We start from the raw sequence: 21,639 nt of genomic DNA on the forward strand, positions 1-21,639 counted from the left end.
AAACGAATGTAATTTAAACAGTTGTCACGCCACGCTCATCGGAGGCGGTTTGTTGTTACAAAGCATTGCACAGTCTTTCTAAAGCCTTTGACACACTTTGCTGTTGGCAGACGCTTGTATGAGCACTGTTTTGTTGTTGTATACGGCGCATTTCCTTTGAAACTCAAGTTTTATTTTATTTTATTTTCTCTCGTCCATGTTTTGTTGCTGCAGTATTATTCTGCAGTAGCGGGACACAGTAATATCCTTTGTTACAGTATTGGTTCTTACCAGTCAAAAATCACAAAAATTTAACTGAAAACTAAAACTATGGAAACTTCCCGGAATTCTAAACAATTCCCGGGTTTTTCCCGGTTTTCTCCCGGATGAAAAAATTCCCGGCTTTTTCCCGGATCTTCCGGTTGTCCCGGGTCGTATACACCCTGAATAACCACTTACAGGTGGCAAGTGGTAGCAGTAACTGTGGAGACTACATAAAGCGTGTCGGGGGAATGCGAAAAACAGTACAGTCGTTGTCGTATTGCGGAAAATGAGCGATTTAATTGATACGCAAAACGGCATGATGGTTGGTTTTCGGTGCATGACCACTGGCTTTCGGGCTAAGGCTGGGTTCCGCTTAATAGGTCAGGTGCCCTCTGCTTTGACACATAGTCAGCACGGATTCAGCCGAGCGGTTCTAGGCGCTACAGTCTGGATCCGCGCGACCGCTACGGTCGCAGGTTCGAATCCTGCCTCGGGCATGGATGTGTGTGATGTCCTTAGGTTAGTTAGGTTTAAGTAGTTCTAAGTTCTAGGGGACTGATGACCTCAGAAGTTAAGTCTCATAGTGCTCAGAGCCATTTTTTTTAGCACGGATTCAGAAAATATCGTTCTTGTGACACACAACGAGCTCTTTATACTCATGAAGTAATGAGTGGTATCAACAGAGGATATGAAAAAGATTCCATATTTTTAGATTTCCAGGAGCCTTTCGACACCGTTCCTCACAAACGCCTTCTAATCAAACTGCGTGCCTATGGAATATCACCGCAATTTTGCAACTGGATTCGTGATTTCTTGTCAGAAAGGCCACAGTTCGTAGTAATAGACGGAAAGACATCGAGTAAAACAGAAGTAATATCCGGCGTTCCCCAGTGAAGTGTTATAGGCCCTCTATTGTTCCTAATCTATTTAAACGACATAGGAGACAATCTGAGTAGCCCTCTAATACTGGCAACAGCAGGAGAGGAATATTTAAAAAGCAGAAATTTGTTAACATCTAGTACAAATTTAAATGTTAGAAGGTTTTATTTGTCTGCAGTCTTGTCTCGTAGTGAGTCATGGAAGGTGAAAACTGGAGACAAGAAAAGACTATAAAATTTTGATATTTACTTGAAATGTACTAGCAGTCTGCAAATACGAAGTACATCAACTGTATCATTTACTAGAAATACAGGAAAATTTGTGCCAGACCAGGACTTGAAGCCGGATTTCCCGCTAATTGCGTGCGGTCGCCTTAACCACTTTGTCTATCCGAGTATACCTCCAGGACCAATTCTAACTTCCATTTATCTTAGTGTCTCGTACATACTGCTCGCACATTACCTGATTACAGCACAAGGTGAAACAATGTTTCGTTCGTCAGTTTTCCTTTTCTTCGGCATGAAATGCAGTTATTGCAGTGTCTGTCTCTTACAGTGTATGTGCGGACACGTATGAACACAGACATTATAACCATAAATGATGTACCCATGCCTCGACAGGATAAAATGACAACATATTTGTGTCTCTGTGCGGAGATTACGAATTGTGCGGGCATACGGGTTTGACTACGTGATATTGGAACTTCGGATTGGTTCTGGAGGTGTGCTCAGGTAGCCACGAAAATACAGGTTCGCGTCCCCCTCTGGCACGAATTTTCATATGTTTACTAGTAAATGGTAGAGTTAATGTACGACAGTATTCGCAAACTGCAAATACATTTCATGTGTTTAATATGGCCGTAGATTGTCAGCAGTCGAACTACACAGACACTGTAAAACACACTGAAAGTGTAAAACACAGGGTGCAGTAATTGTACTTTTGGAATATGTTGATATAGAAGAGTGTTGAAGCATAGGTAGGTGGATAGAATAACTCGTGAGGAGGTTCTGAATCACTTTGGTGAAAAAAGTAAACTAATGCAGTTTCGGCTAAAAGAGGGGACCGACGGATGGGGCACATCCATCGTCAATTTGATACGATGGGAAGAAGTGTTGGCGGGTGAAAACTGTAGGAGGAGATCAAAGTCGAAAACAGCAAGCACGTTCAAACGGATGTAAGGTGCCGTAGTTACGCAGAGATGAAGAGCCTTGCACAGGATAGACTAGGGTGGGCAGCAGTATCAAACCAGCCTGCAAACAGAAGACAACAACACTACACATTATTATACGAGATAAGAGTTGGCAAAACTAGGGGAAAAAACCGCTTGAAATCTATTTTCGGAAACAAACATTTGTTGAGATTGGGGTCATTCTACCCCGGGATGTCCTGGCCCTGAAGTTATTCATCACATCCAGCAGCGATGACAGTGTGATAAATATCACTAATTGTCCGATCTGTTTCTCCAGGACTTCAGTACCCTCATGTAAACCAGCATCTTGAAAATGGCTCCATCCAAAGCAATAATGGATATATGGAAACCACAGGTAACAAACGATCTTCATTGGTCTCGACCGTCCGAAAATCTCTCTCCTGGTCATCTAGAGCAGTGAACTAAATGGCGTTCTTTCAATCGCCAACGCTTTGGGGTCTGAAGATTCATATTTAATCTCCAAAAATGGGGGATTTGCAGTCGGGGACCACTTGTTCTCCTGCCGGCTATGTGCCGTGTCGTATTCCGAGGAACGTCTGCTTCGGAATGCTCGAAACATCTTTTAAAACCTTCACTTACCGTTCGGTAGTCACTGTGCCATCAAGGAATATCGTACCCATTATTCCGTGACTGGACATTGCACACCACACAGCGACCTGTTGAAGGTTGAAGAGACTTCTCGATCGCAAAATGCATTTTCTCAGTCCCCCAAATGTACCAATTTTGCTTATTGACGAACCCATCCAAATGAAAGTGGGCTTCGTCGTGTAAGGGGTCCGTAGGCCCTTACTATAAGTTTTGCGACAGCACAGGTCAACAGGACAGACAATCGATAGTGTGTGTCGGGTTGCGAGAGCGAGAGCGAGTGTTGAGATAGTAGTGTGGTACGCGCTGCGGGCCGAGCCGGGTGGAGGTCTGTTGCTGGAATGCAAGACCGTACCGACAAAGGGAGTGGCCATCGCCGTGGTTTAACCCCTTTGTGTTAGAAATATACGGGAAAGTGCAAAAGTATAGTTACTAGTGTGATTCAGTGATATTTTGTGCCGATATTTGTAATTACGCGTCTACCGCGCCGGCATCATTTGGATTGCAGTGTTGGATTGCAGTGTTGGATTGTAGTGGTGAATTACAATGATTGAAATTGCGTGTGACGATAATGAATAACGAAAGGGCCTGTGTTGAGATTAGCCGTTATTAATTCTGTACGACGAAGGCAGTGGCTGTCTCCTTACTATGTGTTTTTGTGATGAATATAGGTTGTTGATTAATGAAGCTGTGTTGTCGTTCTTCTTGCCACCAGACATTTTATTATTACAGCATTCGAGAAGGACAAAATGGAATGTAACAACTCCGTAGCAGTCCAATCCGATTGCCAGCCCCATTAGGTACACGGTCACATTAATTAATACCTGTTTTGGGCTGCTATCAGATCTCGATCGAGCGGGATAAGTCAAGCAGAATAAACCGGAGTGTTACAGTCGCTAAACCAAATCATGCATGCGCATACTAATTCCCATCATACTCCGCGGCCAAACGTGCAATTTGAACGCCCTAACGCAATTCGTTCAGACGTTATGACGATTTTATTCCACGTAACTGTGTCCCTGTACATTCCTCACTGAAGGATATCGACGTTAACAGCAAACAGAGAAGAATATTTGAATCGCTACAGGAACGACAGATACGAGCGAGTGATGCGTTTCTCTACGTCTAGGTGAAAAGAAAAAAACGTGGTAGGCCGGAACCCGTCTGGCTTCAGGTAAGAGCAGGGCAGATGGTCTGCCACACGATGCGAATATAGCGGCTCCGTTCCAGTCGGCTGCACGTGAGTCCGCAGCTCCCGCGGGTGCCATTCTGCTGCTACATGGTTGGCGAACTGCCGACGGAACTTAACATGTCTCACATGCGTTCGAAACTGAGTGGTGCCACCGTGTCACACCCGATATAATTAACAATGTTTGGGACGCGTGTCAGTCAAGAGAGCTCCCGCAGGGAGACAGGGAAAGATGTCGGAGAAGCCAAGCGGATCTCTGAAGCATACTCTTCCGCAAAAGGAAAGCACACTAACTTACATAAATCATGGACCATTTGCCAATCTCAAACTTCCCTGAACCACAGAACATGGCTGTATACAGGTATGATATACCTTTATGCCAAATTCAGAAGAACGCAAAATCCCCAAGACTGGCTACGTTTCACGGAAGCTCGAAATTTAGCACGGACGTCAATGCGAAACACTTTTGATAGTTTCCACAATGAAATATTGTCTCAAAATATGGCAGAAAACCCAAAGAGATTCTGGTCGTATGTAAAGTACACCAGTGGCAAAAAACAGTCAATACCGGCACTGCGCGATGGCGATGGAAATGTTACCGATGATGGTGTCACTAAAGCGGAGTTACTAAACATAGATTTCCGTACTTCCATCAAGAAAGAAGGCGAAGTAAATATTCCAGAATTCGAAACCAGAACAGCTCTTACCACGAGTGACATAAAAGTTGATATCTTAGGTGTTCCGAAACAACTCAAATCACTTAAGAAAGGCAAGTCTTCCGGTCCAGATGGTATACTAATCAGGTTCTTTCAGAGTATGCAGACACAATAGCGCCTTTCTTAGCAATCATATACAGCCGCTCACTTGACGAAAGATCTGTTCCTAAACACTGGAAAGTAGCAAGGTCTCACCAATGTTCAAGAAAGGAAATAGGAGTAACCCATTGAATTGCAGACTCATATCACTGACCTCAATTTGCAGTAAGATTTTGGAGCATATACTGTACTTGAACATTATGAACCACCTTGAAAAAAAATGTCTTATTGATACATAACCAACACGGATTCAGAAAATATTGTTCTTGTGCAACACAGCTTGCTCTTTATTCCCATGAAGTAATGAGTGCTATCGACAAGGTATCTCAGATCGATTCCATATTCCTAGATTTCCAGAAGGCTTTTGATACCGTTCCTCACAAGCGACTATTAACCAAATTGCGTGCATAAGGAGTATCGTCTCAGTTGTGTGACTGGATTCGTTCGTAGTGATAAACGGTAAATCATCGAGTAGAACAGAAGTGATATCTGGCGTTCCGCAAAGTAGTGTCATAGGACCTCTGCTGTTCCTGATTTACATAAATTATTTAATCTGAGCAGCCCCCTTATATTGTTTGCAGATGACGCTGTAGTTTACCGGCTAGTAAAATCATCAGACGATCAGTTCCAACCACAAAATGATCTAGAGAGAAATTCTGTGTGGTGCGAAAAGTGGCAATTGGCAATAAACAAAGAAAAGTGTGAGGTCATCCACATGGGTTCTAAAAGAAATCCGCCGGCCGGAGTGGCCAAGCGGGTCTAGGCGCTACAGTCTGGAACCGCGCGACCGCTACGGTCGCAGGTTCGAATCCTGCCTCGGGCATGGATGTATGTGATGTCCTTAGGTTAGTTACGTTTCATTAGTTCAATGTTCTAGGGGACTGATGACCTCAGAAGTTAAGTCCCATAGTGCTCAGAGCCATTTGAACCATTTTTTCTAAAAGAAATCCGATAAATTTTGGACTGTGCGGCTGGTCACGGTGGAAGTTCGAGTCCTCCCACGGGTATGGGTGTGTGTGTTTGTCCTTATGATAAGCCGGCCGCGGTGGTCTAGCGGATCTAGGCGCGCAGTCCGGAACCGCGCGACTGCTACGGTCGCAGGTTCGAATCCTGCCTCGGGCATGGATGTGTGTGATGTCCTTAGGTTAGTTAGGTTTAAGTAGTTCTAAGTTCTAGGGGACTGATGACCGCAGTAGTTAAGTCCCATAGTGCTCAGAGCCATTTTTGAACCTTATGATAATTTAAGTTAAGTAGTGTGTAAGCTTAGGGACTGATGACCTTAGCAGTTAAGTTCCATAAGATTTCACATACATTTGAACATTTGTTTGATAAATTTTGGGTATACGATAAATCGCACAAATCTAAGGGCTGTCAGTTCGACTAAATACACTCCTGGAAATGGAAAAAAGAACACATTGACACCGGTGTGTCAGACCCACCATACTTGCTCCGGACACTGCGAGAGAGCTGTACAAGCAATGATCACACGCACGGCACAGCGGACACACCAGGAACCGCGGTGTTGGCCGTCGAATGGCGCTAGCTGCGCAGCATTTGTGCACCGCCGCCGTCAGTGTCAGCCAGTTTGCCGTGGCATACGGAGCTCCATCGCAGTCTTTAACACTGGTAGCATGCCGCGACAGCGTGGACGTGAACCGTATGTGCAGTTGACGGACTTTGAGCGAGGGCGTATAGTGGGCATGCGGGAGGCCGGGTGGACGTACTGCCGAATTGCTCAACACGTGGGGCGTGAGGTCTCCACAGTACATCGATATTGTCACCAGTGGTCGGCGGAAGGTGCACGTGCCCGTCGACCTGGGACCGGACCGCAGCGACGCACGGATGCACGCCAAGACCGTAGGATCCTACGCAGTGCCTTAGGGGACCGCACCGCCACTTCCCAGCAAATTAGGGACACTGTTGCTCCTGGCGTATCGGCGAGGACCATTCGCAACCGTCTCCATGAAGCTGGGCTACGGTCCCGCACACTGTTAGGCCGTCTTCCGCTCACGCCCCAACATCGTGCAGCCCGCCTCCAGTGGTGTCGCGACAGGTGTGAATGGAGGGACGAATGGAGACGTGTCGTCTTCAGCGATGAGAGTCGCTTCTGCCTTGGTGCCAATGATGGTCGTATGCGTGTTTGGCGCTGTGCAGGTGAGCGCCACAATCAGGACTGCATACGACCGAGGCACACAGGGCCAACACCCGGCATCATGGTGTGGGGAGCGATCTCCTACACTGGCCGTACACCACTGGTGATCGTCGAGGGGACACTGAATAGTGCACGGTACATCCAAACCGTCATCGAACCCATCGTTCTACCATTCCTAGACCGGCAAGGGAACTTGCTGTTCCAACAGGACAATGCACGTCCGCATGTATCCCGTGCCACCCAACGTGCTCTAGAAGGTGTAAGTCAACTACCCTGGCCAGCAAGATCTCCGGATCTGTCCCCCATTGAGCATGTTTGGGACTGGATGAAGCGTCGTCTCACGCGGTCTGCACGTCCAGCACGAACGCTGGTCCAACTGAGGCGCCAGGTGGAAATGGCATGGCAAGCCCTTCCACAGGACTACATCCAGCATCTCTACGATCGTCTCCATGGGAGAATAGCAGCCTGCATTGCTGCGAAAGTTGGATATACACTGTACTAGTGCCGACATTGTGCATGCTCTGTTGCCTGTGTCTATGTGCCTGTGGTTCTGTCAGTGTGATCATGTGATGTATCTGACCCCAGGAATGTGTCAATAAAGTTTCCCCTTCCTGGGACAATGAATTCACGGTGTTCTTATTTCAATTTCCAGGAGTGTACCTAGTAATTACAATCACAAGCAACTTAAATTGGAAAGACCACATAGATAATATTGTGGGGAAGATGCACTTTGTTGGCAGAACACTTAGAAGATGCGACAAACCCACTAATGAGACAGCCTACATTACACTTGTCCGTCCTCTGATGGAATATTGGTCCGCGGTGTGGGATCCTTACCAGGTAGGATTGACGAAGGACATCGAAAAAGTGCAAAGAAGGGCAGCTCGTTTCGTGTTATAGCGCAATAGGAGTGAGAGTGTCACTGATATGATACGCGAGTTGGGGTGGCAGTCACTGAAAAAAAGGCGGTTTTCTTTGCGGCGAGATCTGTATACGAAAATTCGATCACCAACGAATTTTGTGGGGAGAAATGATCATCCTAATAAAATAAGAGAAATCAGAGTTCGAACGGAAAGATTTACGTGTTCCTTTTTCCCAAACGCCAATCGAGAGTGGAACGGTAGAGAAGAAATATGAAAATGGTTCGATGAACCCTCTGTCAGGCACTTAAGTGTGAATTGCAGAGTAACGATGTAGATGTAGATAATGATGGAATAGGAGGTTAGTCCAACAAATAACTTTCTCAGATACACTGCACAACACAATTAAAGGGTCGCTTTTTCGAGTCTCTTTAACAGTCCCTCATTGCGACCAGAAGTTTGAAATTTGGCTCAAAGAGCCTACAATCTTCCTCTGTAACGGCAGAAAAGCCCGGCGCTTTGCGATGTCACCCCCGAGCTCGGCGATGCTCCAAACAGCAACGTGTCGACACATGCGAAAAAAAGCCTCCAAATTTCGCCACAGTTGTGCCCAACGCCACAATGGACGTGTCACACGACGAGGAGGAGTCACACCGCTTCCTACCCTTCTTTTCTTGGAGGTCAGAACCGCGACGCCCAGCTTTGAAATCACGCGGTTGTCTTGTGTGTGGCCGACGAAAACATTTCAGAGACATTGCCACTCAGAATCGAGACGAAAAGGCCTCTGGACGTGTCATAAAGGGCGACAGTGTCATCACCCCTTCCCTTGTGACGTTGATTCCCACACATTTCATGGTCGAAATGGGCAGGCCGCAGTGCGATGAGCAACAGGACGACCTGTTGACGCCACCCTTCTTTCAGGACATCGTGGATCTGCAACGCCACTGAACGTGATTGCGCCACTTTGGAGTGTAGCGCTACCGTAATTTTTGCTCTGGTGTTCGGGGCTGAACCATTAAGGACCGTTGAAAACCATCATCACCACCACCTTGGACAGTTTCCAGCCTCTGCCCTGGTCTGTTTGGAACATAAGCCTCCCCATCGTCTTCTGTGTTGCCACCATCTCTCCGCCTTCACCTTGGTCCAGTCTTCTTTCTTCTGGACGCATTCCTCCACTCCTTTCAGCCATCTGTCTCTCGGTTTTCCTCTTGGTCTCTTTCCATCCAGTTTCATCTCGTGTACCCTCCTGGGTATCCTCTTCACCTCCATTAGCTTAACATGCGAAAACCATCTCAGCCTCGATTTCTCTATTTCCTCCTGTAATGATTCCACCTTCATTGACTCTCTGCCCCTCTCATTTCTTAAGCTGTCTGTCTTTGTCACTCCAATACTGTTCCTCAAGAATTTTATCTCACCAGTTTGTAATTTGGTTTTCTCTCTTCCTTTCATAACTGAGGTTTCAGATGCATGTGTCAGGATCGGGTCATAGTATGACCGGTATATAACCTTCCTACTGATTTGGAGTACATCCTTGCTTCATATCAGGCTTTTGACAATCTTCCGAAATGCTTCTGCTTTTCTCCTCCGCTCGTTTATATCTCTGTCGTATTTTCCATCTTCCTGTATCATGCTTTCTAGGCACTTGAAACTCTCCACTCTCCTCAGTCGTTCCCACCAATTGTTATTTCAGCTGTTCCTCTCTCCCTCGTTCTTGTTGTGATAATCATCTCACTCTTACTTATACTAAATTTCATCCCATATTCTTGTACTGTTCATTCCCATACGTCCAACTGCTCTTCTACTTCCTCCTCCTTATTCCCCCAAATCATCAGATCATCTGCAAACACCATAGCTTTCATCTCACCTTCATCAGTTACTTGTGCTATTGTACTCATTATATCATCCATCACTACAATCAACAGTATTGTTAAAAGTGCACTTCCCTGCCTCAAGCCATTCTTCTGTTCAGTCCAAGCTGATCTCTCTCGTCCCACTTTCACACAGCTCACACTTCCATGGTACATTTCCCTTATCTTCCAAATAATCTGTTTTGCTACTCCTCTTTTCTCTACGGCTTTCCACACTTTGCTTCTACTTACAATGTCATAAACTTTTTCAATGTCCAGGAAGGTCATTATTAGATCTATTCCATATTCATAATGCTGTTCCTGCTGTTGTCTTACAGTAAAAATTACATCCATCGTGGACCTTCCTCTTCTGAAGCCATGTTGCTCTTCTCTCATCCCTCCTTCTACTTTTGGCCGAATTCGTGCTTCCAAAATTTTTTTCAAAAATCTTTGCACAATGACTCATCAATGTTATCCCCCAATAGTTCTTGCACTCTTTTCTATTTCCCTTCTTAAAGATAGTGGCAATTATTCCCTTCTTCCAGTCTTCTGGGATCATCTTCTGTCACCACCCAATTTTAATTACTCGATATAGCCATTGTATTCCTTCCTTTCCTGCTTAGCTCATCAAGACCTGGTGACTTCCGTCCCTTCATCTAGCCCAATGCCACTTCTTCCCATGTAAGACCTTTTTCTATTTGCTGTTCCTCCTTTTTTTTCTCCTCAGCTTGTTCCTCCTCATCCACGTCTCCATTCGGGTTCAGGAGTTCTTCAAAATACTCCTTCCACATATTCTTGAGTTCCTCCTTATTCTCTACATCTTGGGCAATTTTGTTCACTATTCGGACATAATCTGTCGTACCGTTCTTCCTCTTACTTTTAATCATCCCACATAACAACTTTTTTGAACCTTCACTATCGTCCTCCATCATTCTGTTTGTTCCACCCACTTTATTCTCTCCACCACACTTTTTGCTTCTTTCTTTCTTGCTTGATACTCTTCCCTTGTCTCTACTGTTCCCTTCTGGAACCTTACCCTAAAGGCCCTATTCTTCTTCTGTACTATATCCTTTGTTTTATCATTCCGCCAGGATGTTTCTTTCCATCTCTTTTTGTTGCTTGTCCTCCCACATATTGCTTCCGCCGCTGTTACTAATGCTCCCTTGAGTTCAACGGATGTCACGTGACATCCGCTACGACCAAATACAACGAACAATAACGAACAACGTTGACACGGTGTTGAATTGCTAAGCGGGCGAGCCGTGTTCACACCTACCTCGTGCCAGTTTATTTATTTTTCTTCGCATGTTCGCCGTACTCAAATTTGTGTCTGTTTCGTGGTATAACGTCTGTTTGCAACAGTGAGGTTTAAGAAAGGAACCTATAATGAGAGTTGATTCTGCGTAACTACACCGTTAGCAGTCGAAAGAAAGTGGCTTTCCAATGGGAACCGCAAACGTTTGATGACAAGGTGACAAGTCAACCGAATCCCCCAAAGGAAAACACTTTTGGTGTGTCATACACGGAATTAGTGACAGTACGTTTGTCATATGACAGGAGTCTCTTGTCGACGCACCGAATTTGTACGCCTGGTAAGTGAGGGAGATATGCCTCCATGCCCGATTTAGGAGTTGCTATGAATGTGTGATCACTCCTAAGGAAATGATGAAAACATAATACTTTGTCACATGAGCTGCAACAAATGAATGCAACAATTTCACAATCACGCAGTTTCTTTGTGCTCAGCCAGAACATACACTACCACCATTAAAATGCTACACCAAGAAGAAATGCAGATGATAATCGGGTATTCATTGGACAAATATATTATACTAGAACTGAAATGTATTTACATTTTCACGCAATTTGGGTGCATAGGTCCTGAGAAATCAGTACCCAGAACAACCACCTCTGGCCGTAATAACGGCCTTGATACGCCTGGGCATTGAGTCAAACAGAGCTTGGATGGCGTGTACAGGTACAGCTGCCCATGCAGCTTCAACACGATACCACAGTTCATCAAGAGTAGTGACTGCCGTATTGTGATAAGACAGTTGCTCGGTCACCATTGACCAGACGTTTTCAGTTGGTGAGAGATCTGGAGAAGTAGTGGCCAGGGCAGCAGTCCAACATTTGCTGTATCCAGAAAGGTCGTGCATTATCCTGCTGAAATGTAGGGTTTCGCAGGGATCGAATGAAGGGTAGAGCCACGGGTCTTAACACATCTGAAATGTAATGTCCACTGTTCAAAGTGCCGTCAATGAGAACAAGAGGTGACCGAGACGTGTAATCAATGGCACCTCATACCATCACGCCGGGTTATACGCCAGTATGGCGATGACGAATACACGGTTCCAATGTGCTTTCGCCGCGATGTTGCCAAACACTGATGCGACCATCATGATGCTGTAAACAGAACCTGAATTCATCCGAAAAAGTGACGTTTTGCCATTCGTGCACCCAGGTTCGTCGGTGAGTACACCACCGCAAGGGCTCCTATCTGTGATGCAGCGTCAAGGGTAACCGCAGCCATGGGTCTCCGAGCTGATAGTCCACGCTGCTGCACACGTCGTCGAACTGTTCGTGCAGATAGTTGTTGTCTTGCAAACGTCCCCATCTGTTGACTCAGGGATCGAGACGTGGCTGCACGATCCGTTACAGGCATGCGGATAAGATGTCTGTCATCTCGACTGCTAGTGATAAGAGGCCGTTGGGATCCAGCACAGCGTTCCGTATTACCCTCCTGAACCCACCGATTCCATATTCTGCTAACAGTCATTGGATTTCGACCAACACGAGCGGCAATGTCGCAATACGGTAAACCGCAATCGCGATAAGCTACAATCCGACCTTTATCAAAGTCGGAAACGTGATGGTACGCATTCTCCCTCTTACACGAGGCATCACAACAACGTTTCATCAGGCAACGCCAGTCAACTGCTGTTTGTGTATGAGATATCGGTTGGAAACTTTCCTCTCGTCAGCACGTTGTAGGTGTCGCAACCGGTGCGAACCTTGTGTGACTGCTCTGGAACGCTATTCATTTGCATAGCACAGCATCTTCTTCCTGTCGGTTAAATTACGAGTCTGTAGCACATCATCCTCGTGGTGTAGCTATTTTAATGGCCAGTAGTGTATATTTTTGACATTTTTGTAGTTCCGTTCCGTTTTGGAAATTTTGACTCTTGAATTCCTCGCCGGCCGGTGTGACCGAGCGGTTATAGGCGCTTCAGTCTGGAACTGCGCGACCGCTACGGTCGCCGGTTCGAATCGTGCCTCGGGCATGGATGTGTGTGATGTCCTTAGGTTAGTTAGATTTAAATAGTTCTAAGCTCTAGCGGACTGATGACCTCAAATGTTAAGTCCCATAGTGCTAAGAGCGATCTGAATTTTGAATTCCTTTGTTATAACATAGTTCACACCCGTTTTTTTTGCTTTGTTTTTTTTTGTTTTCATTTCTGTGAGATGTCAATGCGGTATCTCGCGGTTTCATCACTTTTACTTGCGACGGTAAAGTACTCTTACCACAAGACTCATATTCTGTAACCAATGTATAGTATGACAACTTTCAACACTACAGAAAGAGCACAAACATTTCAATGACCGGACGGACAGTTCATAATGTTGTGAAAAAAAGTAAATAAATGGCACGAGGAAGTTTTGAACACGGCTCATCCCATGACAGTCCAATACCATAACTACTACACCATGACGCCGTGGCTACTGAACTTTCCTCATTATTACTCTCGTTAACCTTGGACCGTTCACTGTTTCGCACTACTTGGTCTTGGACCGTTCACTGTTTCTACTTTACTTTTTTTTTTTTTCACAGCTCAGTACACCAGCTTCCTGTTTTCATGCTTGATCTGTGTTCAGTTTTTAACAGGCTATCCACTGGGCTATCCTATCATTAAATCTGAGGGAGGATGGGGGCGGGGAGGGGGGGTGCGATGGAGAGTTTCCCTTGTGAGAAAAATCCGCAACACTGGCAAAACCCCAGATATAGCATGGCTTACTTTGCAGTATCTCTTGTCTACATTACTGGGTAGGCCCTCTGCAGCACAAATCCTGAAGGGGAAATTTCAACACCGGCGTTGCTATGAACAATAAGCGCCCCGTAGAAGCAACTTTGATTGCGCCTCTGCAAGCTGGAGCTGAAACGACGCCAGCTGCAGGTGTAGCCAGGCCAGAGGCGTTACCAGCACTGCCGTCCTTTATTACGGACCACCTTGTAATTGCCCCACCTCCATAGCGCTCGGTAAACGCCGCCTCGCAGAACAAACGACGAGCGCGCAGCGCACCTGCAGTCGGAAGCGGGCGTTCCCCGCCGCAGCTACGCGGCACTGTTTTCAACGTACAACGCCCGGCAACCGCGGAAGTGAGCGCTAAAACCGCTGTCCCAGAAGGTCGCGATTTCCCGGTCGACCGAACAACTCCACTGCAAGACCCGTGGCTTCACAGATCACCGCCAGGAGAAAGCAGGACTGTTTCGGGGACAGCGACTACAACCAGAGCACCGAGAAGCTAAGCTCCATTTTGGAAACCACGGTCCGCAAAGATTAATGAAGAAGGACTGATATCGATGATGAATGCTCTTCTCCTCCCCCCAGAACCCCTCCACCCATTCATTTCCTCTACCACCGCAAAGATGATAAGCTGCGTGATCCTCCTAAGTTGTTAACTTCAGTTATTTCATAAACTACTGGAGACATCAAAACAACTGCTTCGACAGTGAAAGTCATTACGCGTTGCGGGCTGTGAATGCTGTATGGCCCTATTAACTGTCCGACGAATCTTGACTGCTGGAACAGGGCGCATAAAAACGGAAGTAGCAGATAGTAAAAACTTATAATTCTTATTTGTTGTTCCGTCTCAAATGGTTCAAATGGCTATGAGCACTATGGGACTTAACTTCTGAGGTTATCAGTGCCCTAGAACTTAGGCCTACTTAAACCTAACTAACCTAAGGACATCACACACATCCATGCCCGAGGCAGGATTCGAACCTGCGATAGTAGCGGTCGCGCGGTTCCAGACTGAAGCGCCTATAACCGCTCGGCCACCACGGCCGGCTGTTCCGTCTCAGCTGCACATTTTTAATCAGATTATGTCCCTGCTTTACGTAAAATCATAACATGATAGTACAACTGTACTGCGGCAGTATTGCTTCTCAAAGACTTTGGTTACAGTCAGAGGTTTTCTGTTGCAGTGGATTACATTTGTATTTGTATTAAACTGTCGGTTACAACTGCTTTCACCGCCCGCTGTGGCCCAGCGCTTCTAGGCGCTCCAGTCCGAAACCGCGCTGCTGCTACAGTCGCAGGTTCGAATCCTGCCTCGGGCATGGATCTGTGTGATGTCTTTAGGTTAGTTGGGTTTAAGTAGTTCTAAGTCTAGGGGGCTGATGACCTCAGATATTAAGTCCCATAGTGTTCAGAGCCATTTGAACCATTTTTTTGACAACTGATATCGGCAAAAAATGACTATTTAAATTAACAACTGCGTTTACAATATTTTCATGCTACTTGGTTGTAAATAGTGAGAGAAATGGCAACTTAAAAAAAAATAATGTAAAGTAATGAAATTTCGGAAATACATTCGTCTAGGTAACATATGTAAGTGATTGACATTGCAAGATCACAGGCTAATGTAAGCGGAAATAAGCCATTGTAAATGTAAAATACTGGTATATTAAAAACGAGTGGAGCCCCCAGAATGTTGAATTGAAGCATGCCAACATGCATGCGTTGTGTTGCACGGGTACCGTATGTCAGTTTGTGGGATGGATTCAAAAGGCTGTAAGCACTATGGGACTTAACATCTGAGATCATCAGTCCCCTAGACTTAGAACTACTTAAACCTAAGGACATCACACACATCCATGCCAGAGGCAGGATTCGAACGTGCGACCGTAGCAGCAGCGCTGTTCCGGACTTAAGCGCCTAGAATCACTCGGCCACAGCGGCCGGCTTTTTTGGGACGTAGTTCCGTGCCTTTTACACTTGGCCGGTCAGTACAGGCACGGTTAACGATGTCCCGTTCGTGCTCGATTGGAGACAGATCTGGTCACCGAGCAGGGCAAGGCAACATGTCGACACTCTGTGGAGCATGTTGGGTTACAATAGCAGTATGTGGACGAGCGCTATCCTGTTGGAAAACTCCTCCTTGCGATGCAGTTCATTAATGACAGCACAACATTCGAATCACGATTGACGTACAAATTTGCAGTCAGGGTGCATGAGATAACCACGAGAGTGCTCCTGTTGTCAGACGAAAACGCACCCCAGACCGTTACTCCAGGAGTGGGTCCAGTTTGTCTCGCGCACATAAAGGTATGTTGCAGGTCCTCAACTGGCCTCCTCCTAACAAACACACGGCCATCAATGGCACCGAGGCAAAATCAGCTTTCATCATAAAACACGACAGACATCACTCCGCCCTCCACTGAGCTCTCGCTTGACACCATGGCGGAGCTCTGGGCTCAGGTGAATGCACGCTACAGGGCGTCTGGCTCGGAGCTGTCCTTGAAGTCATCGATTTGTAACTGTTCTTTGTGCCACCGTGGCGCCAGCTGCTGCTCAAATTGCTGCTGGAAATGCAGTGCGATGCGCCAGAGTCATACGCCTCTCAGTAGTGCCACATGCCCGTCTGGAGACCGGTCTTCTTGTGATCGTCCGTTTCCGTGAGCAACGCTGCCAGCAATCATGTACAACGGCCAAGACTGACTGCAATATCGCCAGCTTCTGGTACCCTATTACACGACTTCATTCAAACTCAGTGAGGTGTTGATAATGGCGTCTTTGTCACCTTCTAGACAACATCAACTCAGCATGTCCAGTCTCAAAGATAACTAAGGCTCACGACCGTTACTGCAGAATTTAAAGCAAACCGGATTTGCATCTTCACTATGGCGCTACAAGCGCCCCTCTTGTCCGACTGGCGCGAAATTTGAATAGACATCATTTCTTAGATGCAGAAACACGCCCATCAACTTTCGTTTATGTAGCACAACCCTGGCTTGGTGTTGCGATTTTTCTATTCCCTGTTAGTGTATGTGTTACCATGTCCCCTGACGACACAGCTACCAACAATACAGTTGTGTACTGTGGGTTGCCGTAGCTCCGACCCGTTAGCGACTTTTCCTCTGGAAGTCAGACGAAAACAATCTGCACCAACAGACACGTGCTGGGTTGTTTACAACTGAACCTCCAGCAGTCGCCACGATACCGTGTGGCGCAAACCTCGCCGCCAGAGGCATAAGCATCGCCGCAGGTACGCTGGCACTTCCTCGAGTCTCTGCCTCCACCTCTATCCTTCCACCAGACATGTACTTAGGAGCCGGCCGGAGTGGCCGAACGGTTCTAGTCGCTTCAGTCTGGAACCGCGCGACCGCTACGGTCGCAGGTTCGAATCCTGCCTCGCGAATGGATGTGTGTGATGTCCTTAGGTTAGTTAGGTTTAAGTAGTTCTAAGTTCTCGGGGACTTATGACCTCAGAAGTTAAGTCCCATAGTGCTCGGAACCATTTGTATTTAGGATGTCAAATTAAACACATTTCAGCCGTCTAATTCCAAACTTATTTTATTTAGCTACCAGTGTCGGCGATTTACTACGCCATCTTCAGGCCCCTGGGCGACGTGTAGGAAGATTCCACCTCGGTTCAGATCAAAACAGGGGCCAGCAATACTGGTATTAATAGATTTCTCCTTGCTATAGCAACACCTTCAGCCATCATCTAACGACTGTTCGCAGTAAATCGCCGAAACTGGTAGCCAAATAAAATATTTGGAAACTAGACGGCTGAAAGGTGTTTAATCCGACATCCTGTATCGAACAGTCGAGTTCCGCAACCATCTCTGAAAAGATGGAGAGTGACATGTATTTAGGTTACTCCCGGACCACTCAGCACTTCTGGTGTCAAACCAACCGCACCTAGAGGTTCCTCAACCGGAGTTCCTTCACCGAGCGTACTCAACACTCTGCGCTCTATGCCGCCCATTCCCAGCGGTTCCCCACCAAGTGCACACTACGTTACATGTTTTACACCGACCTCAGCTGAAGTTCCTTTGTCAAGCACATGGTACGCTCCATGCTCTCGGCAGACCACATCTAGTGGTTCCTCAATCACAGATTCTTCGCCAAGTGCGCTCTATCAGTCACGCTCTATGTCGACCGAGCCAACTGAGGAGCACCTCCCTATTACGTCCAAACGCCAGGCCGCTGTCGAGCGTATCCTCAGCTTACTGCTTTGCCGGACTTATTCTCCAACTATATACTTATATGGATATGGCATCTGTTCTTTCAGACATGTCCGAAAGAACAGACACCATTGATGACCTGCAGCCGTCTAGAACGAAATTAGAATCATATTAATACCTTCAGCTGCTAACGGGCGTTGATATATATCAACGGGAACAGGTGAAAATGTGTGCCCTGACCGGGACTCGAACCCGGGATCTTCTGCTTACGTGGCAGACGCTCTATCCATCTGAGCCATGGAATGTCCGAAAGAACATACACAATATCCATATAAGTATATAATTCTGGCAAACCGGCCATGACCTTCTCCTTCTCTGCCGATGCACACATATTTCCCGAACTCTTACGGGACTTGGTAAGAATATCTTCCAAGATTAATGAGTGTGTTGGGGTGGGACACTATGAATGTAGTGTGTGGACATACAACGTGAGAATGTGGGTCTCGCGGGAGGCGTACGCGAGACAGTCCCTAAGGTCGCACTATCCTCTGTGCCCTCGGTGGATCAGATGGACAGAGCGTCTGCCGTGTAAACAGGAGATCCCGAGTTCGAGTCCCGGTCGGGGCACACTGTAGGTAGGCTGTTTAGGTTTTTATGTTGGTAACGCCACGTAGCGCTCTGTATGAAAATCACTAACTGTGCTGTGTGCAGTCTCTGGCTGCTTTGCATTGTTGGAACTTTTGCTATTGTAGTGTTGAGCAGTTGGATGTGAACAGCGCGTAGCGTTGCGCAGTTGGAGGTGAGCCGCCAGCAGTGGTGGATGTGGGGAGAGAGATGGCAGAATTTTGAGAGCGGACGATCTGGACGTGTGTCCATCATAAAGAGTAAATTTGTAATACTGTATATCATGAACTGATATAATATGACGACTTTGGAATATTATTAAGGTAAATACATTGTTTGTTCTCTATCAAAATCTTTCATTTGCTAACTATGCCTATCAGTAGTTAGTGCCTTCAGTAGTTAGAATCTTTTATTACAACTTTATGACAAGCTTCTTAATATTCACAGCAGAGGCGATGCAACGTCCTAGCACTAAGCAGGCTCAAGTTTTTTTTGTAAATTTGACTCGATTATGTAATCACTGGAATAACGTGATATACACTGGAGTGAAAAATATCACGCGATACCTCGTAATATCGCGTCTGATGTAATTTCGACCGTCGTTTTGCACCAATGGTATTGACACAACTAGTTGTTGGAAGTCCTGTGCAGAAATATCGAGCAATAGTGTCTCTACAGCTGTCCAGAATTGTGAAAGTATTGTCGGTGGAACATTTTTGTGCACGAACTGTCGATTCTATCATGTCCCATAGATGTTCGATGAGATTGACGTCGGGAATCTGGATGGCAAAATCATTCGCGGGAACTGTACAAGATGTTCTTCAGACCAGTCATGAACAACCGTGGTCCGGTGACATGGCACACTGTCATCAATAAAACTTCGATCATTAACTGAAAACGTGATGTCCATCAATGGCGGCAAATGATCTCAAAGCACATCTACACCTACTTGGTTACTCTGCAATTCACACTTAAGAGCCTGGCAGAGGGTTCATCGAACCATTTTCATACTACTTCTCTACCATTCCACTCTCGAATGGCGCGTCAATCCTACCTGGTAAGGATCCCATATCGCGCAGCAGTATTCCAGCAGAGGACGAACAAGTGTACTGTAGGCTCTCTCTTTAATGGATTTGTCGCATCTTCTTATTGTTCTGCCAAGAAAGCGCAGTCTTTGTTTCGCCTTCCTCACAATATTATCTAGCCGAATATAACAATTTCCAGAAAATGATCGGTGAAGTTGGACCAGAGGACCTAGTCCATTCTACGAAACACAGCCCGAGCTGTGTCTTGTACAACTTGGATGCATGGCTTCTTGGTGTCTGTGCTACATTCGAATCCTATCTCTTATCAACTGAAATGGGTCTCATCTGACGGGGGCTACTGTTTTCCAGCCGTCTAGGGTCCAACCGAAACGGTCACAAGCTCCGGAGAGGCGCTGCAGGGAAGACTACCATAGGCCGTTAACGCCAAATTTCGCTGCACTGTTTTAACGGATGCGTTCTTCGTAGTCCGAAGTTGATCTCTGCAGTTATTTCACGCTTTGTTCCTTGGCTGTTAACGCTGACAGCTGTACGATAACGCCCTGCTCTCGGTCATTAAGTGAAGGCCGTCGGCCACTGTATTTCCAGTGGTGAGAGATACTGTTTGAAATTTGGTATTGTCACCACAGCCTTGACACTGTGGATCTCATAATATTGGATTCGCTAACGATTTCCGATATGGAATGTCCCATGTGTCTAGTTCCAACTCCCATTCCGCTTTCAAAGTCTGTTAATTCGCGTCGTGCGGTCATTATCACCTCGGAAACCTTTCAGCATGGATCACTCGAGTCCAACTGTCATCACAGTGTACCGTCTATGACTGTGGATTTTTGTTTCGTTTCCTCCTTCCCTTGACGGCGTTTCACCTTTTTTTTCAAATGGTGTGTTAATTTTAAATCCATTACCATTTTTAAACAAATTTAACGTTACCCTGCAAAATCCTCGGAAGTTCCTAACGTGACCGTAACTGTTAAGTCCCATAGTGCTCAGAAGTTCCTAACACACGGCTGTATGGCCTTCAAACCAAATGACAACGAATAATAAAAAAAATTAAAAGTATCGGACGCGACAACACGGCTAGCGACGAGGTACCGGCCACGACTACGATCAGAGAGAGTCGCGGCCGGCCCTCCTGCTGTTACACGAAGCCGCCAGCCTGCAGACCTCCCCTGAATGCACCGACTGGACCGGAAATAGAGGGGAGCGCCGGGGTAGCCGAGCGACGGTCAAAAAATGCCGGACTCCGCTGGCGGCGAGAGCACAGAGCAGAAGGGAAGTGACAGCCGGGACTGGGAGCTGGAAGCTGCCTCTGGTTCTGCTCCTGCCTGCAGGCGGCGGCCCAATCTCCAGCGGCCACTGGCCGGGAAAATTGGATGCGACCGGCGGCCGCGTGTGGTGGCTGGCGGGGGGGAACCCCCGAACTCCGGCTTGTTTTAGACGCAGCGTGGCCGCTCGCCTGCTCCAGGTGACTCCAGTCTGGCGACGACGGTGCTCTCGTAAGTGCGTCCCAAACTCAGGTGACAGGTCGGACTGAACTTCAGATACGTTTCCTGTTAAAACTAAGTGCTTTGTGGGAACTTGCATGGTGTCTCGCACACGGATACACTGGAGAGGCGGTGTCAGCAATCAGAAGACGTCAGTGACTGGCAACCTAAGAAGTCTATGCAACCATCGCAAACGTGGTGAAAACGAACGCAGCACCTACACAAAGATAGGAATAAAAATTTCGTACACTATTTGGTGCGATTTTTTTTCACAGTTCTGAGTTCACTGAGGTGTAGAAAGATAATTATTAGGTCAGTTTGAAACCAAGTCAACCATTATTGAAAACACAGTTTATTATAGTATTCCGCAGGAACTTCAACAGAAAGGGCGATTTACGAGGGCTGTCGCGAAATGAAAATCACAGTGAAAACCAGAAATGTTTCGTTTGTAACAGTTAGCTACACCTTTCAGCTACTTCTCTACGTAGTCGCCGTTCTGACTCAGACATTC

Source organism: Schistocerca serialis, chromosome 9 (genome assembly GCF_023864345.2).
Source record: "Schistocerca serialis cubense isolate TAMUIC-IGC-003099 chromosome 9, iqSchSeri2.2, whole genome shotgun sequence".
In the NCBI taxonomy this organism is placed as follows: domain Eukaryota; kingdom Metazoa; phylum Arthropoda; class Insecta; order Orthoptera; family Acrididae; genus Schistocerca; species Schistocerca serialis.